The sequence below is a fragment of the Panulirus ornatus genome, chromosome 67 (assembly GCF_036320965.1).
Source record: "Panulirus ornatus isolate Po-2019 chromosome 67, ASM3632096v1, whole genome shotgun sequence".
NCBI lineage: Eukaryota > Metazoa > Arthropoda > Malacostraca > Decapoda > Palinuridae > Panulirus > Panulirus ornatus.
Window position 1 is genome coordinate 470,255 of NC_092290.1, and position 23,733 is coordinate 493,987.

Genomic DNA, 23,733 nt, shown 5'->3' on the forward strand with positions numbered 1-23,733 from the left:
GATGGACTTCATTGGGTATGAAGTCTGTACTGTGTTGAAACTTGAGTGAAAATGCCTGCTTATATCATCCCATAGGGACAATCCTGAGTATGTGCAACACTGAAGACTTAAGTTGGCTTGAACTGCTGTCATGCCCAATTGTTGTCAACCTCTGGAACCCTGTTGACATTTGGACGTATGACTTATTTTTAATGTTGATTTATATGTTTATTAAATTGTTTATAATTACCCATGACCAGTTTCTGTGAAAGAGTCCTTATGTTACTTCCAGTTGCAGGGAAATGTAAACTCCTTTGAAGTGAGAAGACCTTTAACAAGACTGAACTCACAATGTTACAACTGTGTCAAAGGTGACTTTGCACTTATTGCATAACCTATTGTAGTTTGAGTCCAGGAATGGGATGTATTTAGGGAAGCAGTGATGGCTTGTGCAGAAGATGCTTGTGGCATGAGAAGAGTGGGAGGTGGGCAGATTAGAATGGGTAGTGAGTGGTGGGATGAAGAGGTAAAATTATTAGTGAAAGAGAAGAGAGAGGCATTTGGACGAATTTTCCAGGGAAATAATGCAAATGACTGGGAGATGTATAAAAGAAAGAGGCAGGAGGTCAAGATAAAGGTGCAAGAGGTGAAAAAGAGGGCAAATGAGAGTTGGGGTGAGAGAGTATCATTAAATTCAAGGGAGAATAAAAAGATGTTCTGGAAGGAGGTAAATAAAGTGCGTAAGACAAGGGAACAAACGGGAACATTAGTTAAGGGGGCAAATGGGGAGGTGATAACAAGTAGTGGTGATGTGAGGAGATGGAGTGAATATTTTGAAGGTTTGTTGAATGTGTTTGATGATAGAGTGGCAGATATAGGGTGTTTTGGTCAAGGTGGTATGCAAAGTGAGAGGGTTAGGGAGAATGATTTGGAAAACAGGGAATAGGAGGTAAAAGCTTTGCGGAAGATGAAAGCCAGCAAGGCAGCAGGCTTGGATGGTATTGCAGTGGAATTTATTAAAAAAGGGGTTGACTGTATTGTTGAGTGGTTGGTAAGGTTATTTAATGTATGTATGACTCATGGTGAGGTGCCTGAGGACTGGCGAAATGCTTGAATAGTGTCATTATACAAATGCAAAGGGGATAAGAGTGAGTACCCAAATTACAGAGGTATAAGTTTGTTGAATATTCCTGGGAAATTATATGGGAGGGTATCGATTGAGAGGGTGAAGGTATGTACAGAGCATCAGATTGGGGAAGAGCAGTGTGGTTTCAGAAGTGGCAGAGGATGTGTGGATTAGGTGTTTGCGTTGAAGAATGTATGTGAGAAATACTTAGAAAAGCAAATGGATTTGTATGTAGCATTTATGGATATGGAGAAGGCATATGATAGAGTTGATAGAGATGCTCTGTGGAAGGTATTAAGAATATATGGTGTGGGAGGTAAGTTGTTAGAAGCATTGAAAAGTTTTTATCGAGGATGTGAGACGTGTACGTGTAGGAAGACAGGAAAGTGATTGGTTCTCAGTGAATGTTGGTTTGTGGCAGGGGTGCGTGATGTCTCCATGGTTGTTTAATTTGTTTATGGATGGGGTTGTTAGGGAGGTGAATGCAAGAGTTTTGGAAAGAGGGGCAAGTATGCAGTCAGTTGTGGATGAGAGAGCTTGGGAAGTGAGTCAGTTGTTGTTTGCTGATGATAAAGCACTGGTGGCTGATTCAGGTGAGAAACTGCAGAAGCTGGTGACTGAGTCTGTTAAAGTGTGTGAAAGAAGAGAGCTGAGAGTAAATGTGAATAAGAGGAAGGTTATTAGGTACAGTAGGGTTGAGGGACAAGTCATTTGGGAGGTAAGTCTGAATGGAGAAAAACTGGATGAAGTGAAGTGTTTTAGATATCTGAGAGTGGATTTGGCAGTGTATGGAACCATGGAAGCAGAAGTGAGTCACAGGGTGGGAGAGGGGATGAAAGTTCTGGGAGCGTTGAAAAATGTATGGATGGCAGGAACATGATAATCTTCGTTGAATTGAAATACACAGTCTTTTATACACAATTTTATCAGTTCAGTGAAAACAGACTTTGGTATGGCAATTGGTAACCCTCTTTCACCAGTACTAAGTAATCTTTATATGGAATTTTTTGAAACAAAATTACTAAAGGATATCTTACCTTCTAATGCAATTTGGTTTAGGTATGTAGATGATGTTCTTTGTGTTTGGCCAACAAATGAAAATTTGCAAATATTTCTGCCCTTACTTAACAATTTAGTACCTTCCATCAAATTTACTGTAGAAAATGAAAATAATGGTATGTTACCATTTTTAGATTGAATGATCCATAGGCAAGGAAACAAGTTTAAGTTTAGCATATACAGAATACCTACCTATGTATGCTCATTTATTTATTTATTTATTTTGCTTTGTCACTGTCTCCTGCATTAGCGAGGTAGCGCAAGGAAACAGAGGAAAGAATGGCCCAGCCCACCCACATACACATGTATATACATACACGTCTACACACGCAAATATACATACCTATACATCTTTATGTACACATATATATATACACACAGACATATACATATATACACATGTACATAATTCATACTGTCTGCCTTTATTTATTCCCATTGCCACCTCGCCACAATTGGAATAACAACCCCCTCCCCCCTCATGTGTGCGAGGTAGTGCAGGGAAAAGACAACAAGGGCCCCATTCGTTCACACTCAGTCTCTAGCTGTCATGTAATAATGCACCGAAACCACAGCTCCCTTTCCACATCCAGGCCCCACAGAACTTACCATGGTTTACCCCAGACACTTCACATTCCCTGGTTCAATCCATTGACAGCACGTCGACCCCGGTATACCACATCGTTCCAATTCACTCTATTCCTTGCACGCCTTTCACCCTCCTGCATGCTGAGGCCCCGATCACTCAAAATCTTTTTCACTCCATCTTTCCACCTCCAATTTGGTCTTCCACTTCTCGTTTCCTCCACCTCTGACACATATATCCTCTTGATCAATCTTTCCTCACTCATTCTCTCCATGTGACCAAATCATTTCAAAACACCCTCTTCTGCACTCTCAACCACACTCTTTTTATTTCCACACATCTCTCTTACCCTTACATTACTTACTCGATCAAACCACCTCTCACCACATATTGTCCTCATACATCTCATTTCCAGCACATCCACCCTCCTGCACACAACTCTATCCATAGCCCACGCTTCGCAGCCATACAACATTGTTGGAACCACTATTCCTTCAAACATACCCATTTTTGCTTTCGGAGATAATGTTCTCGACTTCCAAACATTCTTCAAGGCTCCCAGAATTTTCGCCCCCTCCCCCACCCTATGATTCACTTCTGCTTCCATGGTTCCATCTGCTGCCAGATCCACTCCCAGATATCTAAAACACTTTACTTCCTCCAGTTTTTCTCCATTCAAACTTACCTCCCAATTGACTTGACCCTCAACCCTACTGTACCTAATAACCTTGCTCTTATTCACATTTACTCTTAACTTTCTTCTTTCACACACTTTACCAAACTCAGTCACCAGCTTCTGCAGTTTCTCACATGAATCAGCCACCAGCGCTGTATCATCAGCGAACAACAACTGACTCACTTCCCAAGCTCTCTCATCCCCAACAGACTGCATACTTGCCCCTCTTTCCAAAACTCTTGCATTCACCTTCCTAATAACCCCATTCATAAACAAATTAAACAACCATGGAGACATCACACACCCCTGCTGCAAACCTGCATTCTCTGAGAACCAATCACTTTCCTCTCTTCCTACACATACATATGCCTTACATTCTTGATAAAAACTTTTCACTGCTTCTAACAACTTGCCTCCCACACCATATATTCTTAATACCTTCCACAGAGCATCTCTATCAACTCTATCATATGCCCTCTCCAGATCCATAAATGCTACATACAAATCCATTTGCTTTTCTAAGTATTTCTCACATACATTCTTCAAAGCAAACACCTGATCCACACATCCTCTACCACTTCTGAAACCACACTGCTCTTCCCCAATCTGATGCTCTGTACATGCGTTCACCCTTTCAATCAATACCCTCCCATATAATTTACCAGGAATACTCAACAAACTTATACCTCTGTAATTTGAGCACTCACTCTTATCCCCTTTGCCTTTGTACAGTGGCACTATGCACGCATTCCGCCAATCCTCAGGCACCTCACCATGAGTCATACATACATTGAATAACCTTACCAACCAGTCAATAATACAGTCACCCCCTTTTTTAATAAATTCACTGCAATACCATCCAAACCTGCTGCCTTGCCGGCTTTCATCTTCCGCAAAGCTTTTACTACCTCTTCTCTGTTTACCAAATCATTTTCCCTAACCCTCTCACTTTGCACACCACCTCGACCAAAACACCCTATATCTGCCACTCTTATCATCAAACACATTCAACAAACCTTCAAAATACTCACTCCATCTCCTTCTCACATCACCACTACTTGTTATCACCTCCCCATTTGCGCCCTTCACTGAAGTTCCTATTTGCTCCCTTGTCTTACGCACTTTATTTACCTCCTTCCAGAACATCTTTTTATTCTCCCTAGAATTTAATGATACTCTCTCACCCCAACTCTCATTTGCCCTCTTTTTCACCTCTTGCACCTTTCTCTTGACCTCCTGTCTCTTTCTTTTATACATCTCCCACTCAATTGCATTTTTTCCCTGCAAAAATTGTCCAAATGCCTCTCTCTTCTCTTTCACTAATAATCTTACTTCTTCATCCCACCACTCAGTACCCTTTCTAATCAACCCACCTCCCACTCTTCTCATGCCACAAGCATCTTTTGCGCAATCCATCACTGATTCCCTAAATACATCCCATTCCTCCCCCACTCCCCTTACTTCCATTGTTCTCACCTTTTTCCATTCTGTACTCAGTCTCTCCTGGTACTTCCTCACACAAGTCTCCTTCCCAAGCTCACTTACTCTCACCACTCTCTTCACCCCAACATTCACTCTTCTTTTCTGAAAACCCATACAAATCTTCACCTTATCCTCCACAAGATAATGATCAGACATCCCTCCAGTTGCAACTCTCAGCACATTAACATCCAAAAGTCTCTCTTTCGTGCGCTTGTCAATTAACACGTAATCCAATATATATATATATATATATATATATATATATATATATATATATATATATATATATATATATGTATATATATATTTTTTTTTTCAAACTATTCGCCATTTCCCGCATAGCGAGATAGCGTTAAGAACAGAGGACTGGGCCTTTGAGGGCATATCCTCACCTCGCCCCCTTCTCTGTTCCTTCTTTTGGAAAAAAAAAAAAAAAATACTTCATATTCATACTTGCTGGCTTTATTCATTCCCGTCGCCACCCCGCCACACACATATACCCCACCACACCTCTGACACATATCCCCTCTTTGTCAATCTTTCCTCACTCACACTCTCCATGTGACCATACCATTCCAGTACACCCTCTTCTGCTCTCTCAACTACACTCTTAATATTACCACTCATCTCTCTTGCCTTTTCATTACTTACTTGATCAAACCACCTCACACCACATATTATCCTCGAACATCTCATTTCCAACACATCCACCCTCCTCCGCACAACCCTATCTATGGCAAATTCCTCACAACCATGTAACATTCTTGGAATCACTGTTCCTTCAAACATACCCATTTTTACTCTCTGAGATAACTCTCGGCTTCCATGCATTCTTCAACGCTCCCAGAAACTTCGTCTCCTCCCCCAACTTGTGACTCACCTCCTTTTCCATGGTTCCATCTGCTGCCAAATCCACTCCCAGATATCTAAAACACTTCACTTCCTCCAGTTTTTCTCCATTCAAACTTACCTCCCAATTTACTTGTCCCTCAACCCTACTGAACCTAATAACCTTGCTCTTACTCACATTTACTCTCAGCTTTCTTTCATATACTTTAAGAAATTCAGTCACCAACTTCTACAGTTTCTCACTCAAATCAGCCATCAGTGCTTTATCATCGGTGAACAACAACTGACTCACTTCCCAAGCCCTCTCATCCAAAACAGACTTCATACTTGCCCCTCTCTCCGAAATTCTTGCATTCACCTCCCTAACAACCCCATCCATAAACAAATTAAACAACGATTGAGACATCATGTACCCCTGCTGGAAACAACATTCACTGGGAATCAATCATTTTCCTTTCTTCTTACTCATACACCTGCCTTACACACATTTAGACACCCCAATCTGAGCCTTCGAGGAGGATGGGCACTCCCCGCGTGACTCCTTCTTCTGATTTCCCTTTTAGAATGTTAAAATACAAGGAGGGGAGGGTTTCTAGCCACCCGCTCCCGTCCCCTTTAGTGGCCTTCTACGATACTTGAGGAATGCGTGGGAAGTATTCTTTCACCCCTATCCCCAGGGATAAGTACACAGACATATACATATATACACATGTACACAGACATATACATATAAACACATGTACACAGACATATACATATATACACATGTACATATTCATACTTGCTGCCTTCATCCATTCCTGTCACCACTCCGCCACACATGAAACTGCACTCCCCTTCCCTTGTGCATGCGCAAGGTAGAAAAAGACAAGAAAGGCCACATTCGTTCATGCTCAGTCTCTAGCTGTCATGTGTAATGCACCAAAACCACAGCTCCCTTTCCACATTCAGGCCCCACAGAACTTTCATGGTTTACCTCAGACTCTTCACATGCCCTGATTCAATCCATTGACAGCATCTCGACCCCGGTATACCACATCATTCCAATTCGCTATTTCTTGCATGCCTTTCACCCTTCTGTATGTTCAGGCCCTTACCACTCAGTCTTTTTCACTCCATCCTTCTTCCTCCAATTTGGTCTCCCAATTCTCCTCATTCCCTCCACTTCTGGCACATATATCCTCTTTGTCAATCTCTCCTCTCTCATTCTTTCCATGTGACCAAACCATTTTAATACACCCTCTTCTGCTTTCTCAACCACACTCTTTTTATTACCACACATCTCTCTTTCCCCTTCATTACTTACTTAATCAAACCACCTCACACCACATATTGTCCTCAAATATCTCATTTCCAACACATCCACCCTCCTCCGCACAACCCTATCCATAGCCCATGCCTCGCAACCATATGACATTGTTGGAACCACTATTCCTTCAAACATACCAATTTTTGCTTTCTGAGATAACATTTTCGTCTTCCACACATTCTTCAACACTCCCAGAACCTTCGCCCCCCCTCCACCCTGTGGCTCACTTCTTCTTCCATGGTTCCATCTGCTGCTAGATCCACTCCCAGATATGTAAAACACTTCACTTCCTCTAGTTTTTCTCCATCCAAACTTACCTCCCAATTTACTTGTTCTTCATCCCTACTGAATCTAATAACCTTGCTCTTATTCTCATTAACTCTCAGCTTTCTTTTTTCACATGTTTTACCAGACTCAGTCACCAACTTCTGCAGTTTCTCACCCGAATCTGCCACCAGCGCTGTATCATCAGTGAACAACAACTGACTCACTTCCCAAGCCCTCTCATCCAGAACAGACTGTATATTGCTGCTCTCTCCAAAACTCTTCCATTCATCTCCCTAACAACCCCATCCATAAACAAATCAAACAACCATGGAGACATTACGCATCCCTGCTGGAAATGACATTCACTGGGAACCAATCACTTTCCTCTCTTCCTACTCGTGTGTGGGTGTTTATGTATATGCATGTGTATGTAGGTGGTTTGGGCTATTCTTTTGTTTGTGTCCTTGTGCTACATTGCTAACGCGGGAGACAGCGACTAATTAAAATGAATATAATAGATGAATGATAATGAACACACACACACACACACACACACACACACACAAATATAGTGCATTTGAACCTGCACTTTTCATAGAACACATAATGTCCTCCAACAGCAAGGATTCGAACCCAGACCTTTTGTGTGGTAGCTGGGAATGCTTATCGTTCGGCTGTGATCACTACTAATAGGGGAACAAGTATTCGATAACTAGTAATAGAATAACTTTTATCTCGCATTCCTGAGCAATGCGGTGTAAACCAGTGAGATCTCATCAAGTTCACATTACCAGTAGTCAGCAATTTTAAAGAAATTACTGTCACACGTGGTGGATATATGATCACAACTATAGTACATGTGAATGCACACTTTTCATATAACACATAACACTCTCCATCAGCAAGAATTCAAACCCGAACCTTTTGCCTGGTAGCTGGGAATGCTAACTCTTTGGCTATGATTGCCTCTAATAAGGAAATGACCATTTGATTACTAGTAATTGAATACTCTTCTTCTCATCCTTGAGCAACAGGGTCTAGACCATTCAAATCTCATCAGGCTCATGGTACCACTAGTTGGCAATTGTACAGAACTTACCATCACACATGGAGGATATGCGAACACAAATATAGTGCATATGAACACGCGTTCATATGTGTTCACATGGGTACCTACTGTCTACAGTAACCCTTGATGAAGAGACCTATCCCAACATGTGACACCTGCAATTGTGGCAGTACCACGGAACATTTACTAATGGAATTCCAAACGTATAGGAATTATGTAAGAGCAATGGAAAGAGTAAAAGTATTGTAAATTTTATAGATAGTAATCTCGCTCTACATAGACTGATGAATTATCTTACGGCATGTCAAAATATGTATCTAAATTTAAATTTTTCGATCCCTTTTAAAGGAAGCCAAAATAGATATTTCTATGTTAGTAGTTTTAAGTTTTTAGATATCTTTTTGAAGATACATAGCACTGAATAACCGTTAGGTTCTAATGCTTTACAAATTTCAGAAAATCAATCAATCCAACTCTCCGAGACTGTTTTACTCTTAAGTATTCTTTTTTCCTCTCTCCTCTCTTATCTATCTCAGTAGCTCTTTTTTCCTTTTGTATTTCTTCCATCCTCCATCTTTTACTTTCCTCTATATTTTTTACTGCCTCATTCTCTCTCCTTTTTGTGCCCTTATTTCCTTCCTTCCTAACTTTAATCTTTTCATTATCAGCTCATTTCCATTTCTGTTTACTATCTCTCTATGGACCTTTTTTTACCCTTTTTTTTCCCCTCCAGTTTTATCCTTTTTCTCACATACCATGCCCCTTCCTTTTTCATTTCTTATGTCTCACTGTCTCCCTTCTTTCTCCCTCCTTTCTCCCTTTACTTCTCAACCTCACTTCCCTTTTATTTATCTGTTTTTTTTATCTCACACTGTCATGTCTCTTGTCTTTGATTTCCTTTTCTTACACATTTTTCATTATTGCTCTTTTCATTTCTCCCTGTCATAGCCTACTTTCCATCGTACTTTCATTTCTCCTGTTTTTTACTTTTCTCTTTCATTTACATTTTCTTTTCTCTGGCTATCTTAGTACTTTCTTTCATGCTCTCTCTGGAACTCAGACCTTTCATGCTCTCTGGAACTCATTCTTTTTTTCCTCTTTGTATCTCCTGCTGTCTCCATTTCCACTCCCTTTTTTTTTTTGTTTGATTTCCTGATGGATTTATTGTTTTTCTCAATTTTATCAGGAACTGAAGAAAGTTGTGAAGAACTAAGAAAAATGTTCATTGAAACCTGTCCTGGAGCATGGGTGAAGCATTTTGACCGAAAACGAGATTATCTTATCTTCAAGGAACAGATGAAACAGGGATATGAGCCAGTGGATTTGGCTAAAAAGCCAGATCATATTTAGCTCTAGATTGATATGTATTTTTTTGCTGAAAGAATATGAATGTTATTCAGCTGGAATTTTATGTAAATGGAATTTCCTAAGAAATGTATTTTTGTTTATCTATATAAAGACATTGAGAATGTAAAGGAGACTTTCTTGGTCATCTTAATTATGAGCTAGAAACCTTGAAATAAAATAATGCCTATGCACTAAAGAGTAAATTAACAGCATTTTCCTTTGATTATCCCATTGTAAAAAGTTGGCATTCTTCCTGATATGTCTTGAAAATGAATTTTATACATCTTTTCTTCTTTCATACTTGATCACATCAGTGAGATAGTACTAGGAACAGATGAAAAAGGCCTATTCACTCATCCATTATCTAGCTGTCATGTTTAATGTATTGTAAGCAAAGCCTCCAAGCCATAACCAGGCTCCACAGATTTATCCACAGTTCTTCCGACTACTTCATAATGCATGTTGCCCCCTGTACACCATCACTTCACATTGAGGCCCTGAGCTCTCAAGATCTTTTTCACTCCTTCATTCTCCAATTTGGCTCCCCACTTCTCCTTTTCCCCCTACTTCTGGCACATATATCTTTTTTGTCAGCCTCTCCTTACTCATTCTCTCCATATGTCCAAAATCATCTCAGCACACCCTTTTCAGCTATGTCAACCATACTTTTCTAATTTTCCACACCTCTCTTCAACCCTATCACTGCTTAATCAATCATTGCTCCATACACCACATATGGTCCCCAGACATTTAATTTCTAGCACATTTCACCATCTTCCATATATTTTCTTCTCTAGCCCATGCCTTACATCCATACAACATCACTGGGACTCCTTTACCTTCAAACATACCCTTCTTTTGCCCTCCTAGCTCCTAGATAGTGACCTCTCTTTCCACACATTCTTGAATGCTCTCAGAACCTTTATTGCCTTATCAATCACCCTATGACTCACCTTAGCTTTGTTGGTTCCTTTTTTTTATTTTTGTTGAGACTGCACAGGCAGCTGAGGCCCTAATCAAGGCCATCCCATTAACACTATATGTATATATTATATCCTTTTATTATACTTTGTCACTGTCTCCCGCATCAGCGAGGTAGCGCAAGGAAACACTCAGTGTGGCGGGGTGGCGATGGGAATGAATAAAGGCAGACTATGAATTATGTACATGTGTATATATGTATGTGTCTGTGTATGTATATATATGTATACGTTGAGATGTATAGGTATGTGTATGTGCGCATGGTCGTATATGTATATACATGTGTGTGTGGATGGGTTGGTCCATTCTTTCATCTGTTTCCTTGTGCTACCTTGCTAACACGGGAGACAACAACAAAGCAAAATAATGATAATGATAAAAATTATTATTATTATTATTATTATTATTATTATTATTATTATTATTATTATTATTATCATTAAAGTGTTTTAGATATCTGGGAGTGGATCTGGCAGCGGATGGAACCATGGAAGCGGAAGTGGATCATAGGGTGGGGGAGGGGGCGAAAATCCTGGGAGCCTTGAAGAATGTGTGGAAGTCGAGAACATTATCTTGGAAAGCAAAAATGGGTATGTTTGAAGGAATAGTGGTTCCAACGATGTTGTATGGTTGCGAGGCGTGGGCTATGGATAGAGTTGTGCGCAGGAGGATGGATGTGCTGGAAATGAGATGTTTGAGGACAATGTGTGGTGTGAGGTGGTTTGATCGAGTAAGTAATGTAAGGGTAAGAGAGATGTGTGGAAATAAAAAGAGCGTGGTTGAGAGAGCAGAAGAGGGTGTTTTGAAATGGTTTGGTCACATGGAGAGAATGAGTGAGGAAAGATTGACCAAGAGGATATATGTGTCGGAGGTGGAGGGAACGAGGAGAAGTGGGAGACCAAATTGGAGGTGGAAAGATGGAGTGAAAAAGATTTTGTGTGATCGGGGCCTGAACATGCAGGAGGGTGAAAGGAGGGCAAGGAATAGAGTGAATTGGATCGATGTGGTATACCGGGGTTGACGTGCTGTCAGTGGATTGAATGAGGGCATGTGGAGCGTCTGGGGTAAACCATGGAAAGCTGTGTAGGTATGTATATTTGCGTGTGGACATATGTATATACATGTGTATCTGGGTGGGTTGGGCCATTTCTTTCATCTGTTTCCTTGCGCTACCTCGCAAATGCAGGAGACAGCGACAAAGCAAAAAAAAAAAAATTATTATTATTATTATTATTATTATACTTTGTCACTGTATCCCGCGTTAGCGAGGTAGCGCAGTGAAACAGACGAAAGAATGGCCCAACCCACCCACATACATATGTATGCACATACACGTCCACACATGCACATATACAAACCTGTACATCTCAACGTATACACATATACACACTCAGACATATACATATATACACATGTACGTAATTCATAGTGTTTGCCCTCATTCATTCCCGTCACCACCCCGCCACACATGAAATGACAGCCCCCTCCCCCCACATGTGCATGAGGTAGCGCTAGGAAAAGACAACACAGGCCACATTCGTTCACACTCAGTCCCTAGCTGTCATGTATAATGCACCTGAAACCACACCTCCCTTTCCACATCTAGGCCCCACAAAACTTTCCATGGTTTACCCCAGATGCTTCACATACCCTGGTTCAATCCAGTGACAGCACGTCGACCCCGGTACACCACATATTTCCAATTCACTCTTTTCCTTGCATGCCTTTCACCCTCCTGCATGTTCAGGCTGTGATCACTCAGAATCTTTTTCATTCCATCTCTCCACCTCCAATTTGGTCTCCCACTTCTCGTTCCCTCCACTTCTGACACATATATTCTCTTTGTCAATCTTTCCTCACATATTCTCTCCCTGTGACCAAACCATTTCAAAACACCCTCTTCTGCTCTCTCAACCACACTCTTTTTATTACCACACATCTCTTACCCTTTCATTACTTACTTGATCAAACCACCTCACACCACATATTGTCCTCAAACATCTCATTTTCAACACATCCACCCTCCTCTGCACAACTCTATCTATAGCCCATGCCTTGCAACCATATAACATTGTTGGAACCACTATTCCTTCAAACATACCCATATTTCCTTTCCAGGATAATGTTTTCGACTTCCACACATTTTTCAACGCTCCCAGAACTTTCGCCCCCTCCCCCACCCTATGATTCACTTCCACTTCCATGGTTCCATATGCTGCCAAATCCACTGCCAGATATCTAGAACACTCCACTTTCTCCAGTTTTTCTCCATTCAAACTTACCTCCCAATTAACTTGTCCCTCAACCCTACTGTACCTAATAACCTTGCTCTTATTCACATTTGCTCTCAGCTTTTTCTTTCGCACACTTTACCAAACTCAGTTACCAGCTTCTGCAATTTCTAACGCAAATCAGCCACCAGCGCTGTATCATCAGTGAACAACAACTGACTCTCTTCCCAAGCTCTCGCATCCACAACAGACTGCATACTTGCCCCTCTTTCCAAAACTCTTGCATTCACCTCCCTAACAACCCCATCCATAAACAAATTAAACAACCATGTAGACATCACACATCCCTGCTGCAAACCAACATTCACTGAGAACCAGTCACTTTCCTCTCTTCCTACACGTACACATGCCTTACATCCTCGAAAAAAAACTTTTCACTGCTTCTAACAACTTACCTCCCACACCATATATTCTTAATACCTTCCACAGAGCATCTCTATCAACTCTTATCATATGCCTTCTCCAGATCCATAAATGCTACAGACAAATCCATTTGCTTTTCTAAGTATCTCTCACATACATTTTTCAAAGCAAACACCTGATCCACACATCCTTTACCACTTCTGAAACCACACTGCTCTTCCCCAATCTGATGCTCTGTACATGCCTTCACCCTCTCAATCAATACCCTCCCATATAATTTCCCAGGAATACTCAACAAACTTATACCTCTGTAATTTGAGCGCTCACCTTTATCCCCTTTGCCTTTGTACAATGGCACTATGCAAGCATTTCACCAATCCTCAGGCACCTCACTATGAGTCATACATACATTAAATAACTTTACCGACCAGTCAACAATACAGTCAACCCCTTTTTTAATAAATTCCACTGCAATATTATCCAAACCTGCTGCCTTGCCGGATTTCATCTTCCGCAAAGCTTTTACTACCTCTTCTCTGTTTACCAAATCATTTTCCCTTACCCTCTCACTTCGCACACCACCTCAACCAAAAAACCCTATACCTGCCACTCTATCATCAATCACATTCAACAAAGCTTCAAAATACTCGATCCATCTCGTTCTCACATCACCACTACTTGTTACCACCTCCCCATTAGCCCCCTTCACTGATGTTCCCATTTGTTCCCTTGTCTTACGCACTTTATATACCTCCTTCCAAAACATCTTTTTAATCTCCCTAAAATTCAATTATACTCTCTCACCCCAACTCTCATTTGCCCTCTGTTTCACCTCTTGCACCTGTATATATGTGTATGCCTCTGTATATGTATGTATGTATACATTGAAATGTGTAGGTATGTATATGTGCGTGTGTTGGTGTTTATGTATATACGTGTGCATGTGGGTGGGTTGGGCTATTCTTTCATCTGTTTCCTTGTGCTACCTTGCTAACGCGGGAGACAGTGACAAAATATGATAAAAAAATGATATAATTTTCATACTATTTGCCATTCCCCGCATTAGCAAGGTAGCGTTAAGAACAGAGGACTGGGCCTTTGAAGGAATATCCTCACCTGGCCCCCTTCTCTGTTCCTTCTTTTGGAAAATTGAAAAAAAAAGAAAAAAAAAAAAAGAGGGGAGGATTTCCAGCCACCCGCTCCCTCCCCTTTTAGTCGCCTTCTACGACACGCAGGGAATACTTGGGAAGTATTCTTTCTCCCCTATCCCCTCCCCCCCCCAAAAAAAATGTATATAAATATATTTATTTGAGGACAATATGTGGTGTGAGGTGGTTTGATTGAGTAAGTAATGAAAGGTTAAGAGTGATGTTTGGAAATAAAATGAGTGTAGTTGAGAGAGCAGAAGGTGTGTTGAAATGGTTTGGGCATATGGAGAGAATAAGTGAAGAAAGATTGTCAAAGAGGATATATGCATCAGAGATGAAGGGAACAAGGAGAAGTCAGAGACCAAATTGGAGGTGGAAGGATGGAGTGAAAAAGATTTTGAGCTATTGGGGCATGAACATAGAGGAGGGTGAGAGGCCTGCAAGGAATAGAGTGAATTGGAACAATGTATATGTATATATTTTCTTTATACATCTCCCAGTCATCAGCACTCCTTCCTTGTAAGTATTGTCCAAATACCTCTTTTCTCTTTCACAAACAACTTTACTTCTTCATCCCACCACTCACTACCCTTTCTAATCTGCCCACCTCCCACCTTTCTCATGCCACATGCATCTTTTCCACAAGCCATCACTGCTTCCCTAAATCATCCCATTCCTCACCCACTCCCCTCACATCATTTGATTTCACCTTTTGCCATTCTGCACTCAATGTCTCCTAGTACTTCCTCACACAAGTCTCCTTTCCAGGCTCACTTCCTTTCACCACTCTCTTCCCACCAGCATTCTCTCTTCTTTTTTGAAAACCTCAACAAATCTTCACCCTCACCTCCACAAGATAGTAATCAGACATCCTCCAGCTGCCCCTCTCAGAACATTAACATCCAAAAGTCTCTCTTTTGCGTGCCCTATCAATTAACACGTAATTCAGTAATGCCCTTTGACTATCTCTCTTACTCACATACATATACTTATGTATATCTCTCTTTTTAAATCAGGTATTCTCCATCACCAGTCTTTTTCAGCTCACAAATCCACAAGCTCTTCACCATTTCCATTTTCAACTCTGAACACCCCATGTACACCAGTTATACCCTCAACTGCCATATTACTCACCTTTACATTTAGATCACCCAACAGGATAACCTGGTCTCGTGCGTGAAAGCTGCTAACACACTCAACTGCTCCCAAAGCACTTGCCTCTTATGATCTTTCTTATGACCTGGTGCATATGCACCAGTAATCACCTGTCTCTCTCCATCCACTTTCAGTTTTACCCACATCAATCAAGAATTTACTTTCTTACACTCTATCCTATTACACAATCCCACAACTTCTGCTTCAGGAGAAGTGCAACTCCTTCCTTAACTCTTGTTCTTTCACCAGCCCCTGACTTTACTCCCAAGAGTTTCCCAAACCACTCCTCTCCTTTACACTTGAGCTTCGTTTCACTCAGAGCCAGAACATCCAGGTTTCTTTCCTCAAACATACTACCTATCTCTCCTTTCTTCTCATTTTGGTTACATTCACACACATTCAGACACCCCAGTCTGAGCCTTTGAGGAGGAAATGCACTCCCTGCTTGACTCCTTCTTCTGTTTCCCTTTTTAGAAATTTAAATACAAGGAAGGGGGGAGGCGGTTTCCATCCCCCCTGCTCCCGCCCCCTTTAGTCACCATCTATGACATGCAGGGCATATGTGAGAAGTATTCTTCCCTATCCCCAGAGACTGAGTGTGAACGAACGTGGCCTTTTTGTCTGTTTTCCTGGCTCTGTCCCGCTGAAGCGGCAGGTAGCGATGCTGTTTCCTGTGTGGCAGGGTAGCGACAGGAGTGGATAAAGGCAGGCAGGTATGAATATGTAAATGTGTATATATGTATATGTCTGTGTATATGTATGTACATGTTGATATGTATATGTATGTATATATGTGTGTATCGTCAGCGAACAACAACTGGTGGCTGATTCATGTGAGAAACTGCAGAAGCTGGTGACTGAGTTTGGTAAAGTGTGTGAAAGAAGAAAGTTAAGAGTAAATGTGAATAAGAGCAAGGTTATTAGGTACAGTAGGGTTGAGGGTCAAGTCAATTGGGAGGTAAGTTTGAATGGAGAAAAACTGGAGGAAGTAAAGTGTTTTAGATATCTGGGAGTGGATCTGGCAGCGGATGGAACCATGGAAGCGGAAGTGGATCATAGGGTGGGGGAGTGGGTGAAAATTCTGGGAGCCTTGAAGAATGTTTGGAAGTCGAGAACATTATCTCGGAAAGCAAAAATGGGTATGTTTGAAGGAATAGTGGTTCCAACAATGTTGTATGGTTGCGAGGCGTGGGCCATGGATAGAGTTGTGCGCAGGAGGATGGATGTGCTGGAAATGAGATGTTTGAGGACAGTGTGTGGTATGAGGTGGTTTGATCAAGTAAGTAACGTGCAGGAGGGTGAAAGGAGGGCAAGGAATAGAGTGAATTGGATCGATGTGGTATACCGGGGTTGACGTGCTGTCAGTGGATTGAATCAGGGCATGTGAAGCGTCTGGGGTAGACCATGGAAAGCTGTGTAGGTATGTATATTTGCGTGTGTGGACGTATGTATATACATGTGTATGGGGGTGGGTTGGGCCATTTCTTTAGTCTGCTCCCTTGCGCTACCTCGCAAACGCGGGAGACAGTGACAAAGCAAAAAAAAGAAAGAAATATGTGTGTATGGGTGTTTATATATATATATATATATATATATATATATATATATATATATATATATATATATATATATATATATATATATTTTTTTTTTTGCTTTGTCACTTTCTCCCGCGTTTGCGAGGTAGCGCAAGGAAACAGACGAAAGAAATGGCCCAACCCACCCCCATACACATGTATAATACATACGTACACACACGCAAATATACATACCTACACAGCTTTCCATGGTTTACCCCAGACGCTTCACATGCCCTGCTTCAATCCACTGACAGCACGTCAACCCCGGTATACCACATCGATCCAATTCACTCTATTCCTTGCCCTCCTTTCACCCTCCTGCATGTTCAGGCCCCGATCACTCAAAATCTTTTTCACTCCATCCTTCCACCTCCAATTTGGTCTCCCACTTCTCTTCGTTCCCTCCACCTCTGACACATATATCCTCTTGGTCAATCTTTCCCCACTCATTCTCTCCATGTGACCGAACCATTTCAAAACACCCTCTTCTGCTCTCTCAACCACACTCTTTTTATCTCCACACATCTCTCTCACCCTTACATTACTTACTCGATCAAACCACCTCACACCACATATTGTCCTCAAACATCTCATTTCCAGCACATCCACCCTCCTGCACACAACTCTATCCATAGCCCACGCCTCGCAACCATACAACATTGTTGGAACCACTATTCCTTCAAACATACCCATTTTTGCTTTCCGAGATAATGTTCTCGACTTCCAAACATTCCTCAAGGCTCCCAGAATTTTCACCCCCTCCCCCACCCTATGATTCACTTCCGCTTCCATGGTTCCATCCGCTGCCAGATCCACTCCCAGATATCTAAAACACTTCACTTCCTCCAGCTTTTCTCCATTCAAACTTACCTCCCAATTGACTTGACCCTCAACCCTACTGTACCTAATAACCTTGCTCTTATTCACATTTACTCTTAACTTTCTTCTTTCACACACTTTACCAAACTCAGTCACCAGCTTCTGCAGTTTCTTACATGAATCTGCCATCAGCGCTGTATCATCAGCGAACAACAACTGACTCACTTCCCAAGCTCTCTCATCCACAACAGACTTCATACTTGCCCCTCTTTCCAAAACTCTTGCATTCACCTCCCTAACAACCCCATCCATAAACAAATTAAACAACCATGGAGACATCACACACCCCTGCCGCAAACCTACATTCACTGAGAACCAATCACTTTCCTCTCTTCCTACACGTACACATGCCTTACATCCTCGATAAAAACTTTTCACTGCTTCTAACAACTTGCCTCCCACACCATATATTCTTAATACCTTCCACAGAGCATCCCTATCAACTCTATCATATGCCTTCTCCAGATCCATAAATGCTACATACAAATCCATTTGCTTTTCTAAGTATTTCACATATATTTTTTTTTTTTTTTTTTTTTTTGCTTTGTCGCTGTCCCCCGCGTTTGCGAGGTAGCGCAAGGAAACAGACAAAAGAAATGGCCCAACCCACCCCCATACACATGTATATACATACGTCCACACACGCAAATATACATACCTACACAGCTTTCCATGGTTTACCCCAGACGCTTCACATGCCTTGATTCAATCCACTGACAGCACGTCAACCCCGGTATACCACATCGCTCCAATTCACTCTATTCCTTGCCCTCCTTTCACCCTCCTGCATGTTCAGGCCCCGATCACACAAAATCTTTTTCACTCCATCTTTCCACCTCCAATTTGGTCTCCCACTTCTCCTCGTTCCCTCCACCTCCGACACATATATCCTCTTGGTCAATCTTTCCTCACTCATTCTCTCCATGTGCCCAAACCATTTCAAAACACCCTCTTCTGCTCTCTCAACCACGCTCTTTTTATTTCCATACATCTCTCTTACCCTTACGTTACTTACTCGATCAAACCACCTCACACCACACATTGTCGTCAAACATCTCATTTCCAGCACATCCACCCTCCTGCGCAAAACTCTATCCATAGCCCACGCCTCGCAACCATACAACATTGTTGGAACCACTATTCCTTCAAACATACCCATTTTTGCTTTCCGAGATAATGGTCTTGACTTCCACACATTCTTCAAGGCTCCCAGGATTTTTGCCCCCTCCCCCACCCTATGATCCACTTCTGCTTCCATGGTTCCATCCGCTGCCAGATCCACTCCCAGATATCTAAAACACTGTACTTCCTCCAGTTTTTCTCCATTCAAACTTACCTCCCAATTGACTTGACCCTCAACCCTACTGTACCTAATAACCTTGCTCTTATTCACATTTACTCTTAACTTTCTTCTTTCACACACTTTACCAAACTCAGTCACCAGCTTCTGCAGTTTCTCACATGAATCAGCCACCAGCGCTGTATCATCAGCAAACAACAACTGACTCACTTCCCAAGCTCTCTCATCCACAACAGACTTCATACTTGCCCCTCTTTCCAAAACTCTTGCATTCACCTCCCTAACAACCCCATCCATAAACAAATTAAACAACCATGGAGACATCACACACCCCTGCCGCAAACCTACATTCACTGAGAACCAATCACTTTCCTCTCTTCCTACACGTACACATGCCTTACATCCTCGATAAAAACTTTTCACTGCTTCTAACAACTTTCCTCCCACACCATATATTCTTAATACCTTCCACAGAGCATCTCTATAAACTCTATCATATGCCTTCTCCAGATCCATAAATGCTAAATACAAATCCATTTGCTTTTCTAAGTATTTCTCACATACATTCTTCAAAGCAAACACCTGATCCACACATCCTCTACCACTTCTGAAACCACACTGCTCTTCCCCAATCTGATGCTCTGTACATGCCTTCACCCTCTCAATCAATACCCTCCCATATAATTTACCAGGAGTACTCATCAAACTTATACCTCTGAAATTTGAGCACTCACTCTTATCCCCTTTGCCTTTGTACAATGGCAATATATATATATATATATACATATATATACATACACGTCCACCCACGCAAATATACATACCTACACAGCTTTCCATGGTTTACCCCAGACACTTCACATGCCCTGATTCAATCCACTGACAGCACGTCAACCCCGGTATACCACATCGATCCAATTCACTCTGTTCCTTGCCCTCCTTTCACCCTACTGCATGTTCAGGCCCCGATCACACAAAATCTTTTTCACTCCATCTTTCCACCTCCAATTTGGTCTCCCACTTCTCCTCGTTCCCTCCACCTCCGACACATATATCCTCTTGGTCAATCTTTCCTCACTCATTCTCTCCATGTGCCCAAACCATTTCAAAACACCCTCTTCTGCTCTCTCAACCACGCTCTTTTTATTTCCATACATCTCTCTTACCCTTACGTTACTTACTCGATCAAACCACCTCACACCACACATTGTCGTCAAACATCTCATCTGGCCCCCTGCTCCTGTCTCCTCTAGTCGCCTTCTACGACACGTGAGGAATGCGTAGGAAGTATTCTTTCACCCCATCCCCAGGGATAATATATATATATATATATATATACATACACACACATATACACATATATACACACATACACACATATACACACACATATATATATACATATGAAAAATGTAAGAAATAATTTAGAAAACTGAAACTTCTATCTTGAAATGAAATTAAAAAAATGAATGTCACATTATGGTTCAACCTCTGGCTATGGAAAAGGGAAATGTATAATTTATTTACACAAACGTCAATTAGTAGTTTTCAGCGCAAGTGGCTGATTCATGTGAGAAACTGCAGAAGCTGGTGACTGAGTTTGGTAAAGTGTGTGAAAGAAGAAAGTTAAGAGTAAATGTGAATAAGAGCAAGGTTATTAGGTACAGTAGGGTTGAGGGTCAAGTCAATTGGGAGGTAAGTTTGAATGGAGAAAAACTGGAGGAAGTACAGTGTTTTAGATATCTGGGAGTGGATCTGGCAGCGGATGGAACCATGGAAGCGGAAGTGGATCATAGGGTGGGGGAGGGGGTGAAAATTCTGGGAGCCTTGAAGAATGTTTGGAAGTCGAGAACATTATCTCGGAAAGCAAAAATGGGTATGTTTGAAGGAATAGTGGTTCCAACAATGTTGTATGGTTGCGAGGCGTGGGCTATGGATAGAGTTGTGCGCAGGAGGATGGATGTGCTGGAAATGAGATGTTTGAGGACAATGTGTGGTGTGAGGTGGTTTGATCGAGTAAGTAACGTAAGGGTAAGAGAGATGTGTGGAAATAAAAAGAGCGTGGTTGAGAGAGCAGAAGAGGGTGCTTTGAAATGGTTTGGGCACATGGAGAGAATGAGTGAGGAAAGATTGACCAAGAGGATATATGTGTCGGAGGTGGAGGGAACGAGGAGAAGTGGGAGACCAAATTGGAGGTGGAAAGATGGAATGAAAAAGATTTTGTGTGATCAGGGCCTGAACATGCAGGAGGGTGAAAGGAGGGCAAGGAATAGAGTGAATTGGATCGATGTGGTATACCGTGGTTGACGTGCTGTCAGTGGATTGAATCAGGGCATGTGAAGCGTCTGGGGTAAACCATGGAAAGCTGTGTAGGTATGTATATTTGCGTGTGTGGACGTATGTATATACATGTGTATGGGGGTGGGTTGGGCCATTTCTTTTGTCTGTTTCCTTGTGCTACCTCACAAATGCGGGAGACAGCGACAAAGCAAAAAAAAAAAAAAAAAAAAATTGGAGGTGGAAAGATGGAGTGAAAAAGATTTTGTGTGATCGGGGCCTGAACATGCAGGAGGGTGAAAGGAGGGCAAGAAATAGAGTGAATTGGAGTCATGTGGTATACAGGGGTTGACGTGCTGTCAGTGGATTGAAGCAAGGCATGTGAAGCGTCTGGGGTAAACCATGGAAAGCTGTGTAGGTATGTATATTTGCGTGTGTGGACGTGTGTATGTACATGTGTATGGGGGGGGGGGGGGTTGGGCCATTTCTTTCGTCTGTTTCCTTGCGCTACCTCACAAACGCGGGAGACAGCGACAAAGTATAAAAAAAAAAAAAAAAAAAAAAAAATATATATATATATATATTTTTTCATACTATTCGCCATTTCCCGCGATAGCGAGGTAGCGTTAAGAACAGAAGACTGGGCCTTTTTTGGAATATCCTCACCTGGCCCCCTCTGTTCCTTCTTTTGGAAAATTAAAAAAAAAAAAGAGAGAGGGGAGGATTTCCAGCCCCCCACTCCCTCCCCTTTTAGTCGCCTTCTACAACATGCAGGGAATACGTGGGATGTATTCTTAATCCCCTATCCCCAGGGATAATATATATATATATATATATATATATATATATATATATATATATATATATATTGTACGGTTGCGAGTCGCGGGCCATGGACAGAGCTGTGCATAGGAGGGCGGATGTGCCGGAAATGAGATGCTCGAGGACAACATGTGGTGCGACCCCGGTATGCCACATCGATCCAGTTCACTCTGTTCTTTGCTCGCCTTTCACCCTCCTGCATGTTCGGGCCCTGATCACTCAAAGTCTTTTTCACTCCATCTTTCCACCTCCAATTTGGTCTCCCACTTCTCTTCGTTCCCTCCATCTCCGACACATGTGTCCTCTTGGTCAGTCTTTCCTCACTCATTCTCTGCATGTGCCCAGACATTTTCAAAACACCCTCTTCTGCTCTCTCGACCACGCTCTTTTTATTTCCACACATCTCTCTTACCCTTGCGTTGCTTGCTCGATCAGACCACCTCGCACCGCATATATATATATATATATATATATATATATATATATATATATATATATATATATACCTTTTCTTTCTTTCATACTATTCGCCATTTCCCGCATTAGCGAGGTAGCGTTGAGAACAGAGGACTGGGCCCTTGAGGGAATATCCTCACCTGGGCCCCTTCTCTGTTCCCTCTTTTGGAAAATTAAAAAAAAAAGTGAGAGGGGAGGATTTCCAGCCTCCCGCTCCCTCCCCTTTTAGTCGCCTTCTACGACACGCAGGGAATACGTGGGAAGTATTCTTTCTCCCCTATATATTACAGAGGTATAAGTTTGTTGAGTATTCCTGGTAAATTATATGGGAGGGTATTGATTGAGAGGGTGAAGGCATGTACAGAGCATCAGATTGCGGAAGAGCAGTGTGGTTTCAGAAGTGGTAGAGGATGTGTGGATCAGGTGTTTACTTTGAAGAATGTATGTGAGAAATACTTAGAAAAGCAAATGGATTTGTATGTAGCATTTATAGATCTGGAGAAGGCATATGATAGAGTTGATAGAGATGCTCTGTGGAAGGTATTAAGAATATATGGTGTGGGAGGCAAGTTGTTAGAAGCAGTGAAAAGTTTTTATCGAGGATGTAAGGCATGTGTACGTGTAGGAAGAGAGGAAAGTGACTGGTTCGCAGTGAATGTAGGTTTGCGGCAGGGGTGTGTGATGTCTCCATGGTTGTTTAATTTGTTTATGGATGGGGTTGTTAGGGAGGTG

At 41.8% G+C, this 23,733-nt stretch overlaps 2 protein-coding genes across 22 annotated transcripts in view; one reads left to right on the top strand and one right to left on the bottom strand.

Moving 5' to 3' along the window:
• Positions 1-23,733, bottom strand: part of LOC139747051 (uncharacterized) — a 1,040,326-nt gene that overhangs the window by 126,259 nt on the left and 890,334 nt on the right. The window lies entirely within an intron of this gene.
• The window catches only part of LOC139747055 (uncharacterized), a 236,301-nt gene that overhangs the window by 86,823 nt on the left and 125,745 nt on the right, over positions 1-23,733 (top strand). Inside the window, exon 6 of one of the 3 annotated variants that reach the window (XM_071658841.1) lies at positions 272-5,103. The exons of 1 other annotated variant lie outside the window; for it this stretch is intronic. The gene's annotated coding sequence lies outside the window, so the exon portion shown is untranslated. Of the gene's footprint in view, positions 1-271; positions 5,104-9,588; positions 9,959-23,733 lie in introns of those variants that run through there. One more of the 3 variants, XM_071658838.1, reaches the window with a different exon arrangement.